This window comes from Paroedura picta, chromosome 4 (genome assembly GCF_049243985.1).
Source record: "Paroedura picta isolate Pp20150507F chromosome 4, Ppicta_v3.0, whole genome shotgun sequence".
In the NCBI taxonomy this organism is placed as follows: Eukaryota; Metazoa; Chordata; class Lepidosauria; order Squamata; family Gekkonidae; genus Paroedura; species Paroedura picta.
In genome coordinates, this window is record NC_135372.1 from 124,959,534 (window position 1) to 124,976,427 (window position 16,894).

The 16,894-nt window shown below is 43.5% G+C and overlaps 1 protein-coding gene across 5 annotated transcripts in view; it reads left to right on the plus strand.

Annotated features, from left to right (window-relative positions):
• The window catches only part of NCOA3 (nuclear receptor coactivator 3), a 109,773-nt gene that overhangs the window by 25,593 nt on the left and 67,286 nt on the right, over positions 1-16,894 (plus strand). For 4 of the 5 annotated variants that reach the window (XM_077335553.1, XM_077335556.1, XM_077335555.1 and 1 more), the window contains exon 2: positions 16,760-16,809. The exons of the other annotated variant lie outside the window; for it this stretch is intronic. The gene's annotated coding sequence lies outside the window, so the exon portion shown is untranslated. The remainder of the gene's footprint in view (positions 1-16,759; positions 16,810-16,894) is intronic. 5 annotated transcript variants of the gene reach the window in all.

The window sequence follows — 16,894 nt, forward strand, 5'->3', positions numbered from 1 at the left end:
TGTTGATTGTATTGACCTTGCACCTCAGTGCAAACTATAAGAGAAAGGCAAACTATAAGTAATATAAATGGTAAGGTTAGATGGAAGAATCTGTCAAAGGTAGGAATTCCTGTAGTGCAGTGGATTTATACTTGCATTAGATTTGATACAGGAGAATGAGGTTCCAATCCCCTTAGCTTTCAACAAGTAGACCAATCCCTATCCCACATGGCCAGAATCCATTAAAATGTGGAAGTAGTCCCATGAGCCCGAGGGAAGTTTTGACTTTGATCAGCAATCTCTGTTGTTGCACAGAAAATACATTTGGGACTTGGGCGAGTTTCAGTTGTGCTTCATGATGTGGAGAAATGGCCTATATAAAATCATACCTTATTCTGTTCTTTGCTACAGAGTGCAAACTAAGTACAAACAGGAAAGATCTTTCTATAGACTTGAGAAAACTCTCTGGTTTGCAGAACAATACCAAAACTTCCAAAAAATGGTTCCAAAAAATGAAGACAAAAGTGAGGGCCAGTGACAGGGATGGCATTTCCCCCTCCATAACCTTCTTCCTAAAGGTAAAGGTATCCCCTTTGCAAACACCAGGCCATGTCTGACCCTTGGGGTGACGCCCTCTAGCGTTTTCATGGCAGACTCAATACGGGGTGGTTTGCCAGTGCCTTCCCCAGTCATTACCGTTTACCCCCCAGCAAGCTGGGTACTCATTTTACCGACCTCGGAAGGATGGAAGGCTCAGTCAACCTTGAGCCGGCTGCTGGGATTGAACTCCCAGCCTTATGGGCAAAGCTTTCAGACGGCTGCCTTACCACTCTGCGCCACAAGAGGCTCTTGCTGCATGCTTAGCAGAGTCTTAAGCAAGAGAGATTGCTGGCAGGGGCTCATGGGAATTGTAGTCCATGAACATATGGAGGACCACAGGTTGACTATCCCTTAGCTAAAATACTGATCTTACTCTACTCTAGGCTTCAACCATAGGCCAAGCAAAACAGCTCTGTCTTACAGGCCCTGAATAAATTGTTCAGTGAATGCTTAGTTAAAGGTAGAGGTGCAAGCACTGAGTCATGTCTGACCCTTGGTGTGATGCCCTCTAGCGTTTTCATGGCAGACTCAATACGGGGTGGTTTGCCAGTGCCTTCCCCAGTCATTACCCCCCAGCAAGCTGGGTACTCATTTTACTGACCTCGGAAGGATGGAAGGCTGAGTCAATCTTGAGCCGGCTGCTGGGATTGAACTCCCAGCCTCATGGGCAAAGCTTTCAGACTGCTGTCTTACCTCTCTGTGCCACAAGAGGCTCTTACCTTCTTCCTACTTGTATCTAAATTCTTATATATATAACAAGGATGTGGGCACTAAGGGCTAAGTCAAGCTTTCTCAACCAGGGTTTGGTGGGAATATTTTTTAAATTTGCTAAAATTTTAATTGTGTAATATTGTATCTAATCTATATGGTCATGTCAGCCTGCCTTCCCCAGTGGTCAGTGATGGGCCTAAAGAAGAGGGCCCTGGGTGGGCATGTACACAGCTATGCTTCCCAGCCATATTCTGTATGATTGCACCACTTCTGCGGTTTCTTAAAGCTTGAAGAATGTATCAGGGGTTTCTCAACTGCAAAAAAGTCGAGAAAGGCTGGACTAAGTGGTAGATCACATTTGGAAGAGCCAACAGGGCAACCCCCCACCCCCGCCATGTTGGGAGAGCCGCATGTTGCTCCCCACCATCCTGCAGTGGGGGCCCCCTGCCCCCAGTTTCCCCCCAGCCGCTACTGCTGCTTACTTGTGCTACTGTCGCTTCTAGCCCTGCATTGCATGCACGGGGCTGTTGTGCCGGGACAGCTGGCAGAGCTCCGCCCCCGTGTGTACACGGGGGATGGCGGGGCTTTTTGCCCTGCCGCAACGGCATGACAGTAGTGCGGAGTAGCTGACACCATGCATAATGGGTCTCAGTATTGCAAAAAGCACAAACTGTGAACACGGTATGACCTGTAATGTTCTCTGCGAAGAAGCTGTGGTGATATTTGAGAATGTAGGTGTGCTGTTTTTGTCTTAGAAACCTTACCTAAGGCACTCTTATATCGGCACTCTTACCGTTTACAAAAAAATGTAAGTTAAATAGCTGACCAAAAAGAGAGGCTTTATTGTAGTTCATGGTTACGAGATCAGTGTTCCCTTTCTGATTTTACTTTTGGCCTCCACTGTAAGCTAAAATTGAGCAACAATAGTGGCATTTATTACTTACTTATACCTCATCTTACATTGTTATTGTCACCTCATTTTATCTTCATAACAGCTCTGCGAGGTAGGTTATGCTGTAAATGTGTGACTGACCCAAGGTCACCTAGAAAGTTTCTAGGAGAGTGGGGATTCAGCCCTGGGTCCCTCCTAATCCAACACTGTGACCCTAGACTGGGGTCCCCAACATGGAGTCTGCCGATACCTTTCCTGGTACAGGGAAGTGTTTTTGGAAAGAGGCCAGGTGGGTTATTTGCCTAGCAGGCTTCTGACTGGCACCCTGGAAATCTGTTTTCAAAGTTACTGTTAAGAGTCTTGCATAACATCACTCCCTGCCAATGCATGATTGACTCCCATCTCCTGTGGTAGCCATTTTGTGGTTGGCTTTTGCATCTTGCATTTTGCAATCATAGAGTTGGAAGGGGCCATACAGGCCATCTAGTCCAACCATACAGGGGCCATACAGGCCATCTAGTCCAACCATACAGGGGCCATACAGGCCATCTAGTCCAACCCCCTGCTCAACGCAGGATCAGCCCTAAGCATCCAAGAAAAGTGTGTATCCAACCTTTGCTTGAAGACTTCCAGTGAGGGGGCGCTCACCACCTCCCTAGGCAGCCTATTCCACTGCTGAACTACTCTGACTGTGAAAATTTTTTCCTGATATCTAGCCTATATCGTTGTACTTGAAGTTTAAACCCATTACTGCGTGTCCTTTCCTCTGCAGCCAATGGGAACAGCATCCTGCCCTCCTCGAAGTGACACCCTTTCAAATACTTAAAGACGGCTATCATGTCCCCTCTCAACCTCCTTTTGGCAAGCCGGGTTCGATTCTGCACTCCCCCACATGCAGCCAGCTGGGTGACCTTGGGCTCGCCAGAGCACTGATAAAACTATTCTGACCGAGCAGCGATATCAGGGCTCTCTCAGCCTCACCCACCCCACAGGGTGCTTGTGATGGGTAGAGGAAAGGAAAGTAGACTGTAAGCCTCTTTAAGTCTCCTTGTGTAGAGAAAAGCAGCATATAAGAATCAATTCTTCCTCTTCCTCTTCCTCTTCTTCTACTTCTACTTCTTCAACACAGTTTGGGACCCCTGTCCTAGATTATTTGTATACCAAAGTGTACTTTAGCAATATCAGTCCCAAACAGTAATGCCATAACTTTCTTCAGGTGGTTTCCCACCCTGCCCTTTTGCTCTTTTTCTCCTACTAGGACGTAAGTTTAGAAATACTCTCAAAAGGGCATCTCGTATGCTGTGCCCCCATTTTCAAACTGAAGCCCCCTGGCTTTTAGAGATAGTAAAGAAGTCAGAGTTTTTTTTAAAAAATGAACGAATTATGCAGACGAACTGTGGAATAATTGAGGGGGCATGCTCTAGGCAGAGATAATATCTGTACTGATGACCACGCAGATTGTCAAGTGTGGTTATTTCCGGCGTCTGTACTTCCAAGTTGGAGCAGGCACAGCAGTTACAATCAAAGTGAGAGTTTGCAAAGTAGTGGGGTGTAATTTTGAGTAAGAGAGAGCCTGTTTTTTTTTTCTTTTCCTGTAGACCATTTTCGCAGAAAGGAACTGTAATGCTTGCAGTAATGTCTCAAAATGAGCATGTGGGATACTCGGGTGGTGGAGGGTTATAATTATTTTGCATCTCAAGAGCAGACTTCGTAAATAGCCAATGCCAAGACTTCCCCGTTGAGAATGCAGTGCGGAAATCTCATGCTTCCATAAAAAGTTAGTTACTATGGCCAAAGGCTTCCTGATATAAAGGCAGGGGTGGTCAAACTGCGGCCCTCCAGATGTCCATGGACTACAATTCCCATGAGCCCCTGCCAGCATTAGCTGGCAGGGGCTCATGGGAATTGTAGTCCATGGACATCTGGAGGGCCGCAGTTTGACCACCCCTGTTTAAAGGCTTTGTCAAATACCAGACTTGCTTTAAATGTAGTAGGGAGAGGCTGTACTTTTACAAACAAGTTAGCCTTGCTCTAAAATCTGGTACTCAGCGAGTTAACTTCTCTTTGGCTGCTGGAAGTCCTAGTCTACAGACGCAGCACTTTGATTGGCTGCTAAAAGGTGAAATTGAAACCACTATGAACTTTTGACCCCATAGCCGTTCTTGTGGAACGCCTACCACTTGCAGAGAAAGAGGGTGGGGTTTTTTTTGTGCTTCCTTTCCTGTATTTACTCTGCGCGATCGTGCAGCTTGGCATGCAATGTTTCCAGAGGGGTGGGAGGGAGACAAGCACAAGCAGGTTAGATAGTCTGATTTAGTAACAGCCAAAATTGGCATCCCCCGCGACAGTAGCAGTAAAGCTCCTATGGGCTCCTCTTGGTATTCAAAATTAGATGGCAAGTGGACTTGAGTTGAAGACGACTTGAATCCCCAGAATATGAGGGTTTTTTTTCACGTAGGACTTAACTTACGGTGAACTTTTTTGAACTGCTGTGTAGTCTTTTAATGCCTGCACTATAAGCTAACCAGAAACAGAAATAATGGACACATTTCTTGATGCCAAGATTATCTCTCTTCATATCATTTAATCAGAGTCTCGCAGCCGCTAGCCTCTCTCTTTCTAGCTTGTTTGCATTTTATTCTGGAGGCGAAGTTTACGTCGGGAAGAATCTGGGCACAGCTCAGGTTGCCTGTGCATGCATTGGGCGCTGAGCATAATTGGCATTTGTTTCAGTGAGGCTTGGAGCAAAAGTTGGTTGTGCTGAACAGCTGCGTAGCTGGAACTGCAAGCTCCCATCCCAGCTAGATTTGTTTGTTGTGCCCAAGTGCAGTTTTCTTATGCCACAGTAGCGCTGTTTTCAGTAGGGAAACCAGCCTTCAGGTTGGGATGTGGTGATCTCCGGGTGTTACAGAGATCCGTTTCTGAAAATGGATGCTTTGCAGGGTGGACTCTGGCACAGTACCCCACTGTGATCCTTGTCCCCCCCAGGCTCCATCTCAAATCTCCAGGAGTTTCCCAACCTGGATCTGGCGACTGCTCCCCCCAGTCCCCAGCCAGCAGTGATGGTGGTGGGGGCCTGCTAACCCTAGTTTTCAGCTGACCTTCCTGTCAAGCATGTATGCTCAAGATTGTAACCTTGAGCAGGACACAGTTTGAATGCTGTAGGTTTGCCTGTTAACCGGCTTTTCTTATTTTATATATTAATACATTAAATATATATTAAATATTAGTATTAAATATTAAGAAGGTAAGATTTAGAAGATGCTTGGCTTGATTCTAAAGATGTCATATATTGGAATTAAGACAAAAGCAGTTCTTCCAATAAGGCTGCAGCTAATGCAGCAGGGAGAAAACGGTTTCTGTTTAAGAAATATGCTTAAGAAATATTAAATTGCATGCTCAATGGATAGGATAGCATAGGTTTCTAATGGGTTTGACGTAAGTGAGAATCAAAGCTTTGTTAAATTCCAAGCCAAAGTTTTATTAAAACATACCTTGCGTATTGACTATAGATTACTTCATTAGGAATTCCATTGCATCAGCTAACGGCCTCTGATCCACAAATGGAGGTGCTTAGTTTTTATATTCTAATCATGTAATTGACATGGTGAACATCTAGTTACATCAGTATTTCTGCCAGAGGCACATTCAGGAGATGACTTTTATTTGTGTGCGTATGTGTTTCCCCCCTCCTCTTAAAAGAGGTGCAAAACTTTCCCAATAAACAGCGAGAGACGGCGTATTAACTTCAGCGATGCCATCTACAAAAAGATTATGTGAAATAGTTTCCATCTCGATATTAGTGTGTCAAATGCATTTTTTAAACATTGGTTTACTCTCATGATGGATCCCTAATATGCTTGAGACATAGCATGTGAAAGGTTTATGGCTGAAAACTGCCCATTGTTCTTTTTCTACAGTTCATTCTGGGAATCGAGGAGAAAGCCTATAGCCTTGCCAGCCGCTTCAAAGGAACAATGAATTTAATATGATTAATAGCAGATTCCCTTCCCCCCCTCTCCTTGTCTTTTGCTTTCACTGCTGCATTCTTAATTATAGCCAGTGGCCTCTGTTTGTCTAATCAGTATTCCCAAGTAACAGCCATTATAGACGCAAATTCCCCACTCACCAGGCTTGTGTCTAGTATCAGTTTGTGATCTGCATCTTGGCTATTTTTGTTTTGTCACTAGATGTATCTTGGTATTCCAACTCGTATCACTCACACAAATAATTTATGGTGATATAAGATGGTGTTTTACGATAATCTTGTTCAAACATTTAATTGGCATAAATAGATTGAACTTGCATGTTTGTTGGTTGGCTCATAAATTACTATTCAGTGTCACTGTGAAGCAGCAGTCTCTTAGCATAATTTACATTTTTTTTCATAACATGAATGGTGTGAGTCTTAATACAAACCAAGATAATTTCCCGATATCCCTATAGACTTGTTTTGGAAATTCTAAATGTGGTTGCTTGTATTTAGATTATACAAGTATCCATGCACACAATTTCTCATTTACCTCTTTCTTTAACCAGTTGGGTTATCCACACAAGCATTGTTGGACGCTTGATCTGGCAAAACCTCTCCTTTTAACTGTCCTTAAGAAATGTTTGTGATTATGCTGCACCCGTTAACTCCCGAAACATGTTTTGGACATCTCAAATTTCTTTTGTGCAAGTGAGGCCGAAGGATATGAGAAACAGACAACCCCACCCCCTTCATGTCTTAAAAATATACTGTAGCGTTACCATTTGAGTTGTGATATTTTGCCCTTGAACATTTTTGAGTATTGAATTGCTAGCTTATTATAATTCATTCCTGAGCCATGTTTACCAGTGTTGTGGCTGTTTAGGGATAGATTAGCAAGTAGTTGCAAAAGTAATTGCTTTTGGTGTATGACAATAAAAAAAATAATCTGCATTTAGAGTTGCAACCTAGTAGAAACTAGAGCAGGCTTTCTCATTTCCTGAAACCCTGGGCTTCTTGACAATCTGAATGGGTGGGAACTCATTAATTTATTATATATTCTTCAGATTTGCTAAACATTTATCAGTTGATATGACCATACATGATTGATATGCACCCTCCATGGGCCTGGAGGGGGTGAGAAAGGGAGGGTGGACGTGTACAGAGCTATGCTTCCCAATTGTATTCTGCATGATTGTACCACTTCTGGGGTTTCTTGAGGCCTGAAGAATGTTCAATGTGCAACGGTAAAAAAGTTCAGAAAGGCTGAACTAGAGTATTCATCCAGCCCTCCCAAGAACAGGCCTCCCCAGTGGAGTTTCCTGCGCTATCACAGAAAGATTATAGGATAACCTTCTCATATACTGTCAGCCCACCACATAAGATATTCCTTGCAAGGTCTGTTGTCTGCTTCCCTGCCTGGAGATGTGTGGTGAGTAGTGACCGTGGACCAGGCATCTTCAGTCATGTCATCTTACCTGAGGAATATCCCCTTCTTGACCCTTACCTGTCACGTATCCTATTGTTATTTTTTTAAAGATGCCAGGCCAAAGAAAGATTTCTTATCCAGGCTCTTGCCTATCCAGGCTCTTTTGTATGAGGACCATTTTAGGCTGCTAAATGTTTTGTGTGGCTCTACCTGGGTTTGGATGACTACATGGTTTTGTTTTCCCCCAATGCACAGGTTTTATGAATTTATATTTTGCTTTGTGAAGTAAAGCTTTCTCTGAAGTGATATAGTCCTACAAGATTTGATGCCACCTTTAAGACCAACAAAGATTTATTCAAGCTGTGAGCTTTTGTGTGCATGCACACTTCCTCAGAGAAACAAAAAGGTGTAGTCCTGTTTTTGTGCTTTCTGCTGCTCAACTCTTTCTTAATTTTTCTTAATTGGGCTTTATTATCTCCCTCAGTTTAGGAGACTGTGTCATATCTGTGTTCGCCTGTTGCATTTTAAATGTTTGTTGGTAGCTTCATGTTTCATGCTGATGGTTCCTAAAGGAATATATTCAGCTGATTTGAATCAACTGGCCCATCTAGCCAGGCATGTGACTCTTAAGTAAAACTTGGTCTTTCCCAGACCTGCTGCCAGAGGTCATTTAACTGGAGAAAAGTTGTTGTGCTACTTCAGACCAACATGGCTACCCACTTGAATGTAGCAACTTTGTAGCCTGACTCCATATTTTGGCATTTTAAAAATTAAAATGGAAGGGAAGAACAAATGGTATACCTCTATAAAATGGACCAAGCTGACTTGGGGAAGCAGCTTTTGGCAGAAGAGTACTCCAGCATGTTACACTCTGAGAGGGTGATGGGTTGTACAATTTTTGCTTCCTGCCCTATTGTGCATGGCTTGGTCATGGCCAACCAGTCTTGGATGACTTCCCCCACTGAAGTAGAATGAAACATTGGTCTCACTTGAAGGTTTCTTCTGTTCAGTTGAGCAAAGTCATCCACTTTCCACCCAAGTAATGCAAAAACAACAACAAAAAACCTACATGAGACCACACCGACAGAGGTTGAGAAGGCCCACAGCGAATGCCTTTGGAGGCTGACTGGTTGGAAAATTCACCAGTATCAACTGGTTCTCTCACCTCCACGCTACCTACAGCCTAGGACAGGTCAGGTGATTCGGATGATCAATGAAAGAGCTTAAGAACACTGTGGAGAGGCCAGGCCTCGGGTCACCCAGATAAGGTCACCAAATTCATTTGAATTTGAACAGCCCTACCTGAGCATGCGGAGGTGTGACCTAACCAGTCTGGATGACTTTGCTCCACTGAAGAGAAGAAACTTTCAGGTGAGACCAATGTTTCATTTTAATTTATTCATCAATATAGACTTTGAGCAGCTGTAGCTCCAAAATAGGGATGGGCACAACCTAAAAATTCTGGCTTGGTTTGCGGGTGGGAGAAAGGGGAGGAATCACCCAGGAAAAGGTTAAATGGCTGCTGGTCATTTAACCCCCCAGTTTCAAAGCAGGAATGCCTGAATGGAGGAATCTGATATTTATTTAAATTGCCTGGTCTGCTCGAAGCATATGAGCAAAAATGGTTTCCTTTAGCACATAGTTTTCAGGGTACCCATATACTGACATGGGTTGAAAAAATCCCCATTATCCTATACTTGATGTCATGTATAATACTAGCATCACTTTATTTTAATTGTGTTGTCAGGTTGCAGCTGCACATGGCAGACCCAGGATGATGTTGTTTTCAGGACAACGGATGAACAGAGGTGATTTGTCTTCCTCTGTGTAACAACTCGGTTTTCCTTGGTGGTCTCCCATCCAAGTACTGTCTGTGGCCTGACAAGATTTCCAGCTCTGACAAGATTGGGCTAGTTCTGTTTACCTCTGTTTAGTGGATGGTGTAGGAGTTTAAGAAGATTTCCCCTTTGCTTGAGATGATTAACTGTTAGTGCTGACAGAATTGTGTGTGTATTCTTCTGTACACACACAATGGTGCAATATCTTTGTTGTTGTTGTTGTTATGTGCGAAGTCGTGTCCGACCCATCGCGACCCCATGGACAATGATCCTCCAGGCCTTCCTGTCCTCTACCATTCCCCGGAGTCCATTTAAGTTTGCAACAATATCTTCTGTGCCCATATATATTAGTTTGGTTAACGGGTACAGGGCAGTTATATGCAGAGAAAGACCAATTAAAAGCATACATGCACATAGGCATTGTCTAGAAAGGTGTGCTGCAGAGCAATTGGTTGAAATCCTAACTTTTCAGAGGTTGTTGATAGGATCTCTCTTAGGTCTTTTCATGGTAGGTTTTTGCTGTGAATGTGGTAGCCAACGCAGGCAAACTTTGAACCGTGTGATGGGAATCAATGAACATATTCATAGCATTAACTAAGCATACCAGTGAAAGAGCTTCCATCAAATCTAGCACCCGCAGAGGTAATCTAACAAGTAAAGCCTTGAAAATCCACCCATAATATTTCAAAGTGTGTGTGTGTGTTTTATTTTAAAAAAACCAAGGTTTGGATTTTACTTGTACTTCTTTTGAAGGAGCTGGTTCACAGTCTGAAGGTGGTCTTGGAATCCTTGCCAAAATGAACATGTTGAGCCAAATTTTGGCTCTGCTACACTAGTTTTCAGTATTTTTCTGGGCATAATTCAAAGTGTAGGTTTTGACTTTTCAAGTACCTGAAGGACAACCTCTGGCTGTATAGGGTCCAGTGGGACTGACTGATCATCATTGAAACTCCCTGGGTGGATTTAGAAAAGCCTTTTGCTAGAAATCAGTGGCAAATCTCATTTCTGTTAAACAAACAAACATGAAACTGTATGGCTACTGCTGGCTTACTCTTGATAGGCCAAAGCAAGATTATAGTTTTGTTCAAAATGGAAGTCAGGAGGGGAAGAATATCATGACGTGAAAGTGAACTTGGAAATGAGTGAACAAATTCGGTAGCTATTCCTTATTTTTAAGTTACAGGACTTGAAGCAGGATGGATCAGAGTAGATTTTGGTGCACTGTAGTTAAATTTGGTTTAAACTGAATTAATTATCTCTTAATAATGCTCTATTTAGTTGAATCCTTTGTTTGACATTGGTGGGTTTACTCCATGGGGAATGGGGTGGTTGTGGCTTATTAGGACCGCAGTGTTACCATATTGAAGTAAAGCCTTTAAACTATTGACCTTGAGTTGATATTGCCATGTATAATGCATTATATACAGCTGTTGAAGTCGAAATTGCCTTTTCTAGGACTGGCTTTTGAAAAATAGTACATATTGGACTGAATTGCATGACAGCTGATATTTATCAAGGGTAACAGGAGCTTTACTCATTTTCACATTTCTAAGCAAATTCAGAAAGCTGTGTGTATGCACACATGTTCAGCATATGTCTTGTGAGCTTTGAACATTTTGTTCTGAAGTACACTGGCGCTCATTAACACAAGGGTCCAAAGTATAAAACTTTAATGAGCTTCATACATCAAACTTGTACGTAGCATTAATCTTATGCAATAGGACATGTAAAATTCAGTGTTTCTAGAATAATGTGATAGGTTCAAAGCTTTATCTCTTGCCTTGGAAGATTTAAGTTTCTTGAAATACCCACTTTCAAAAAATGGAATAAATGTTTTAGATGCTATGTTTTGGTGGTTGCATGCAATCATTCTTGCAAGAATTGGAACCCAGTTCTTCCACTAAAGGCCAATGGAACAATATGGGACTTAAAAGTAAGTTCCAGAATTCAAAATGACATCTATATTTTAAAAAAGTAAATTTTAGTCTTTTAAGTGAGTTGTAGGTTAGGCTGTCCCTTTGTACCTCTTTTTAAAAACTTACTGGCTTTATGTGAGTAACTGCTCCCATTTACTGTGGTAACTCAGTATTTTGGTATGCAAATCACATTGAATTGCAGCAAGGTAACAGAAGGCTCTAGGTTATTGGTGTAGATTGGTGTAGATTGGTGTTGTGATCCTGGTGTTTTAAAATGCCGCTTGTAATCAAAAGTATGTTCTTGCTCCTAATAATGAAACGTAGCGAGTCTAATGGAGCTGCCAAGAGACTGTTCCAAAATATTTTTGGCTTAATACAGTCCTTTATAATCTGCAGTGTGTCAGATGGACAAACAAGACAACAGAAGTACATATGAAACTATTTTTTTCTAAGTGATAATAAAGAAAATCTTCAATTTTAAATATTTTTACACATTTTGAATAGGGAAAACAGTCTCCTTCCCTTTCCTCTCCCCACAACAGACACCCTGCGAGGGAAGTGAGGCTGAGAGAGCCCTGATATTACTGAAGAAGAAGAGTTGGTTCTTATATGCTGCTTTTACCTACCAGAAGGAGTCTCAAAGCGGCTTACAGTTGCCCTCCCTTTCCTCTCTCCACAACAGACACCCTGTGGGGTGGGTGAGGCTGAGAGAGCCCTGATATCACTGCCCGGTCAGAAGACTTCTTCTACCGATAAAGAAGCACCCTTAGTGCCCACTCTCATTTGCATGGCACACAGGGGTATTCACGATGAGCAACAGAATGTGTGGGTCCTCAGCTGAGGCATCTTGTAGCTAGGACCCTGGGATGGAAATGAGTATGGATGTGGCATCTGTGTCCACACCCAGAGAGCACACTAGAAGAGTCCAGGGCAGCTGTGGGGAGCCACAGCAGGCGGCCAGCTGGGGCAGTGTGAGCTGTTGCAGAAGGAGTCCAAGCCACTGCCGCACTGCCCGGGGAGTCCTGGACAGTTGCAAGGCAGCTCAGGGACAGGGTGGGCCAGTGCAGCAGGCGGGTGGACCAGTGCTGCCCTGCCCGGCCAGGGGACATCACAAGGCGGCGCTAAGGCTAGGCAGGCCAGCACTGCCTTGAAGGTGAGGGGAGGAAAGGCAACATGGAGCCTGGGTGGTGGGGAGGCCTTTGAGTGCTGGTGTGGAGGCTGCGTGGCTTCCGGGGGCGAGGTGACTACCCTCCAGTGGCCTGGTGTGTAGGCCACAATGCCAGTGCAGGCCCAGGCGCTACCTTGCATACTTGAAGGAGTTTGAGGCCCTCTTGGGAGAAGAGTTAAGGAGGGAGGGGGAAGGACTCTTTGTGTGTAATGTTTGTGTGTATTGTGTATGTTGGGGTGGGGACCAGGGAAAAGGTTGGGAAAGGAAGATGGAAGGAAAGGAAGGGAAGTGGAAAGGGAAGGGGTTTTGTGTGTGTGTGTTCATCTGTGTGTGTTTGTAAAAAATAAAAAGGGGGGGGGAGGAAAATGGATTAAAAAGCTCCAGAGCAGGTATGTGTCCCATATAGCTGTGAGTGCCTGAGTATCACTATTTTTGCAGTTTTTGGTCAACACTTTAAATTCAGGATGATTTTTAAGCTGCATGTCAGGAACAGTCGCTTCCTGCAGGAGTAGCTGTGAGCAATTTTAGGCTAGGACTGCAGAAACCAGGATTCAAATCCCTACGCTGTAATGAGACTTGCTGTGTGATCTTGGGTCTGTGGCATTATCCCAGCCTATCTAAACCAACCACAGTGTGCAGAAGAAAATAATATAAATCGTTTGAACCAGGAAGGAATAAAAACATACATTTGTACAAGTGAGGGGAAAATTGGGAAGAGAATGACTTTGGTTTGGCATAATTCTAATTTTGTGAATGTTGCTCTTTAGGAATTGAAATCATACTGCTTCTGTACACCTTCACACAAATTTCTCTTTAGGGCTCATTGATCTTTAAGATATAACCTCCTTATGTGTTCATATGAGATATAAAACATTCAGAGTGTTAATGGATTGACTTGTGAAGATACAGATGGGTGGTTAAGACTGCAGGCCTTTTAAAGCAAGCCCTGTTGAAAATTGTGATTAGTCTGTAGGATTAGAACAGGGGTAGTCAAACTGCGGCCCTCCAGATGTCCGTGGACTACAATTCCCAGGAGCCCCTGCCAGCATTCGCTGGCAGGGGCTCCTGGGAATTGTAGTCCACAGACATCTGGAGGGCCGCAGTTTGACTACCACTGTATTAGAATGTCTTTAATTGAGTGCACCTCAACAGATTCTATCCTGACTCTGCCAATAGAAAATAGTGACCAGTCTTCTGTCTACACTCTCTGTAAGGAATAACAGCCTCCACTTTAAAATTTAGTGTTGGAGGGCCAGTAAAGGAGTATAGTTGCTGTAAGCAGAAGCAACCAAGAAAGCTCATATACTTTGACTAAACTTTGTTGGTCTTAAGAAGAAGAGTTGGTACTTATATGCTGAAGGAGCCTCGAAGTGGCTTACAGTTGCCTTCTTTTCCCTTTACCTACAACAGACATCCTGCGAGGGAGGTGAGGCTGAGAGAGCCCTGATATTACTGAAGAAGAAGAGCTGGTTCTTATATGCTGCTTTTCTCTACCCAAAGGAGTCTCAAAGCGGCTTACAGTCGCCTTCCCTTTCCTCTCCCCACAACAGACACCCTGTGAAGGAGGTAAGGCTGAGAGAGCCCTGAGATCACTGCTCGGTCAGAACAGCTTTTATCAGCCCCGGGGCAAACCCAAGGTCACCCAGCTGGCTGCATATGGGGGAGCGTGGAATAAAACCCAGCTCGCCAGATTAGAAGTCCGCACTCCTGACACTACACCAAACTGCCACTGGATTCAAAGTTTGTTAAGCCAAGAAAAGGGGTCCATGCTACCCTATCCCACTCAGAGTTTCAAATGTGCAAAATAGATAGCTGTAAAGATGTGTAGTAGCTGCATCTGTTTACATGGAAGTACCAAGCAGGCAACTTTGCTTTGTCATGCATAGCATCCTGCACTGTTTGTCGTATCTGTAGGTGTCTGCTCATAGGCCCAGTTACTGATTTGCTAGAGGTACAGCCTGATCGTGTTCTCTCTTCCCTACAGGGCTGAAGTTGAATCTCAGTTCCCTGTTTACAGTGCCTGATTCCTAATTCTTCAACACAGCCACAAATATTTAAACAGCTCTGTACTCCAGGATGAGCTTTGGACCTCCACAAATCACACATCTTGGGGATGAGGAGACAAGGGTGTTTTGCCTCCAGAGAGTGGTGTCTGATCCAAAGCCCGGATTTTGTGCAAAGGGCTTTGAAGGAGTGTCCCAAGGCATCCCATTGGATTTTATTGCTAGCCAGCTGAATCGGCGAGATGGATAGCTGTGTTAGTCTGTCTGTAGCAGTAGAAAAGAGCTGGAGTCCAGTAGTACCTTAAAGACTAACAAAATTTATGAGTCACTCACTGCTCACTCCTCATACCCTGCTGTAATTTTTGTTAGTCTTTAAGGTGGTACTGGACTTTAGCTGATTTATAAGTGGCTTGTAGAACAATCCTCAGCTCTTGGGCATGCAAGGCTTTGGCATTCCTAGGGGCAGCTCACTTGGCTGCAGGAAAAGTAGGCCTATGGTAGTTGTTTGAGCTCTTTTTCTTAATGTGTAATTTGGGGCAGTCCAAAACTTATTTCAGAGGCAAACCAGCTCTGAATGTCTCATGCCTTGAAAACCTCTTGATACATTACTGTAAGTAATCCACCCTGAGTTTTCAAAGCCAGGGCAGAATATAAATCCCAAAATAAATAATAAGAAGAAGAGTTGGTTCTTATATGCCGCTTTTCCCTACCCGAAGGAGGCTCAAAGCGGCTTACAGTCGCCTTCCCATTCCTCTCCTAAGTAAACTAGCATAGGATCAGGCTGTATTTCTTTGTGTCTCTGCTGCTGCTGATCCTGTTTACTGTATTGCTTTCACTGGAAGGATATTGAACTGTTTACAAAAGCTAAAGGCAGAAGAAGCCTGTCAATTACTGGTGAAGTGAAGCTGTAGCTCAGATGAAGCTCAAATTACTATAATTTTTAAAGGGCTGCTTTTAAACTTCGGGTGTTCATGAAGCTAAATTCTTACATCCTTCCATTTTGTAGGGACAATCATAATGTATACTTATAATGTATTTCTGATGTGGAACACATCTTCTGGTATGCCCCCTCGGATGAAAATGGGTATGGGCACGATGTTTGTAGTTCCACCCCAGGGCGCATGCCAGAAGAGGCTGGGGCATTTATGGGCACTGCCGCTGCCCGAGGCGACTGGGGAGTCACAAGGCAATGCTGCAGCAGGCTGGGCCAGTGCTGCCGCTGCCCAAAGCAGCCAGGACAGTTGTGGGCATCGCGGCAGCAGGCTGGGGCAGCGTTGCCACAAGAGTTAAAGAGAGGGAGAGGGGAAGTGGACGTTGGAGGGAAGCAAGAGGTACAGGGGTCAGGTCAGGGAAATGAGAGGTACGGGACAGAGGGGAATGGGGGGGGGGAAGGAGTTTGCATCTGTGTGTGTGTCTGAGAGATGGAGTACCAAGGAGCAGGTATGCATTCCACATACCTTGTGAGAGTCCAGCTGTCAATAATTTCCTTCTTTCCTAGGACTGACTAATAGTTTCTGCAGTAAGAAATGGTTTCAGAATTTCTTTTGTGGTTTGGCCTATAATTTACATTTCTGGAGAATACGATACATTTTTGTTTCTTAGGTAGCTCAAGGTCATATCTGTAACACTAGTATGGATAGAACAAATGATACAAGTTAACTGATTAGTAGCTACTCTCATTTGAGGAAGCAGAATCTCAGAACTAGTTATGTACACATTTAAACTACCAGTTAGCATGAAGGAACTGTGTCTGTCAGTGCCGTTATGGTGGCGCTATGAATGAATGACCTCCAAAATGTCCTATCGTTAAATGCCCTGCTCAGGTCTTGAAAATTGGGTTCTGTGGCTTCCTCATTCCTTGTCATGTTGGGGGTAGGGAACAAATGAATAATTGAATATCCATGCCATTTTATACTAATGATGATGATGATTGTTCCTGGTGGCTTTTTCAACCAGAGCAGTTCGAAGTCTGTAGAGTTGTGTGAAGTTATGTTTGGGAAAAGTATTGGCAGTGATGATACAGGTGGTGCTATTCTTCCACATATTTATTTATTTTATTTTATTTATATTAGTTATTTTATATAATTTTATATAACGTGAAGTTCAAGATAGTTAACCTTGCTGAGTTACTGTTCCTTAACTTTGAAAGTATCTAATGCTTCTCCAGTTTCATGAAACACTAATTGTATTAAATTGTATATTGATTGCATACAGCAGTAAAGTGCTCACAACATTGTGTTTTGTTTCTTTCAGAGAGAGTGTTTTTAAGCAAGCTTATGCACTGCATGGCAAGATTCTCCTTGGCAAGTATATTCCATAATGCATACATTTCTGGTATACATATCCATGACCCTTGCCCCAAACCAAAGCATACTTCATCAATCTGGT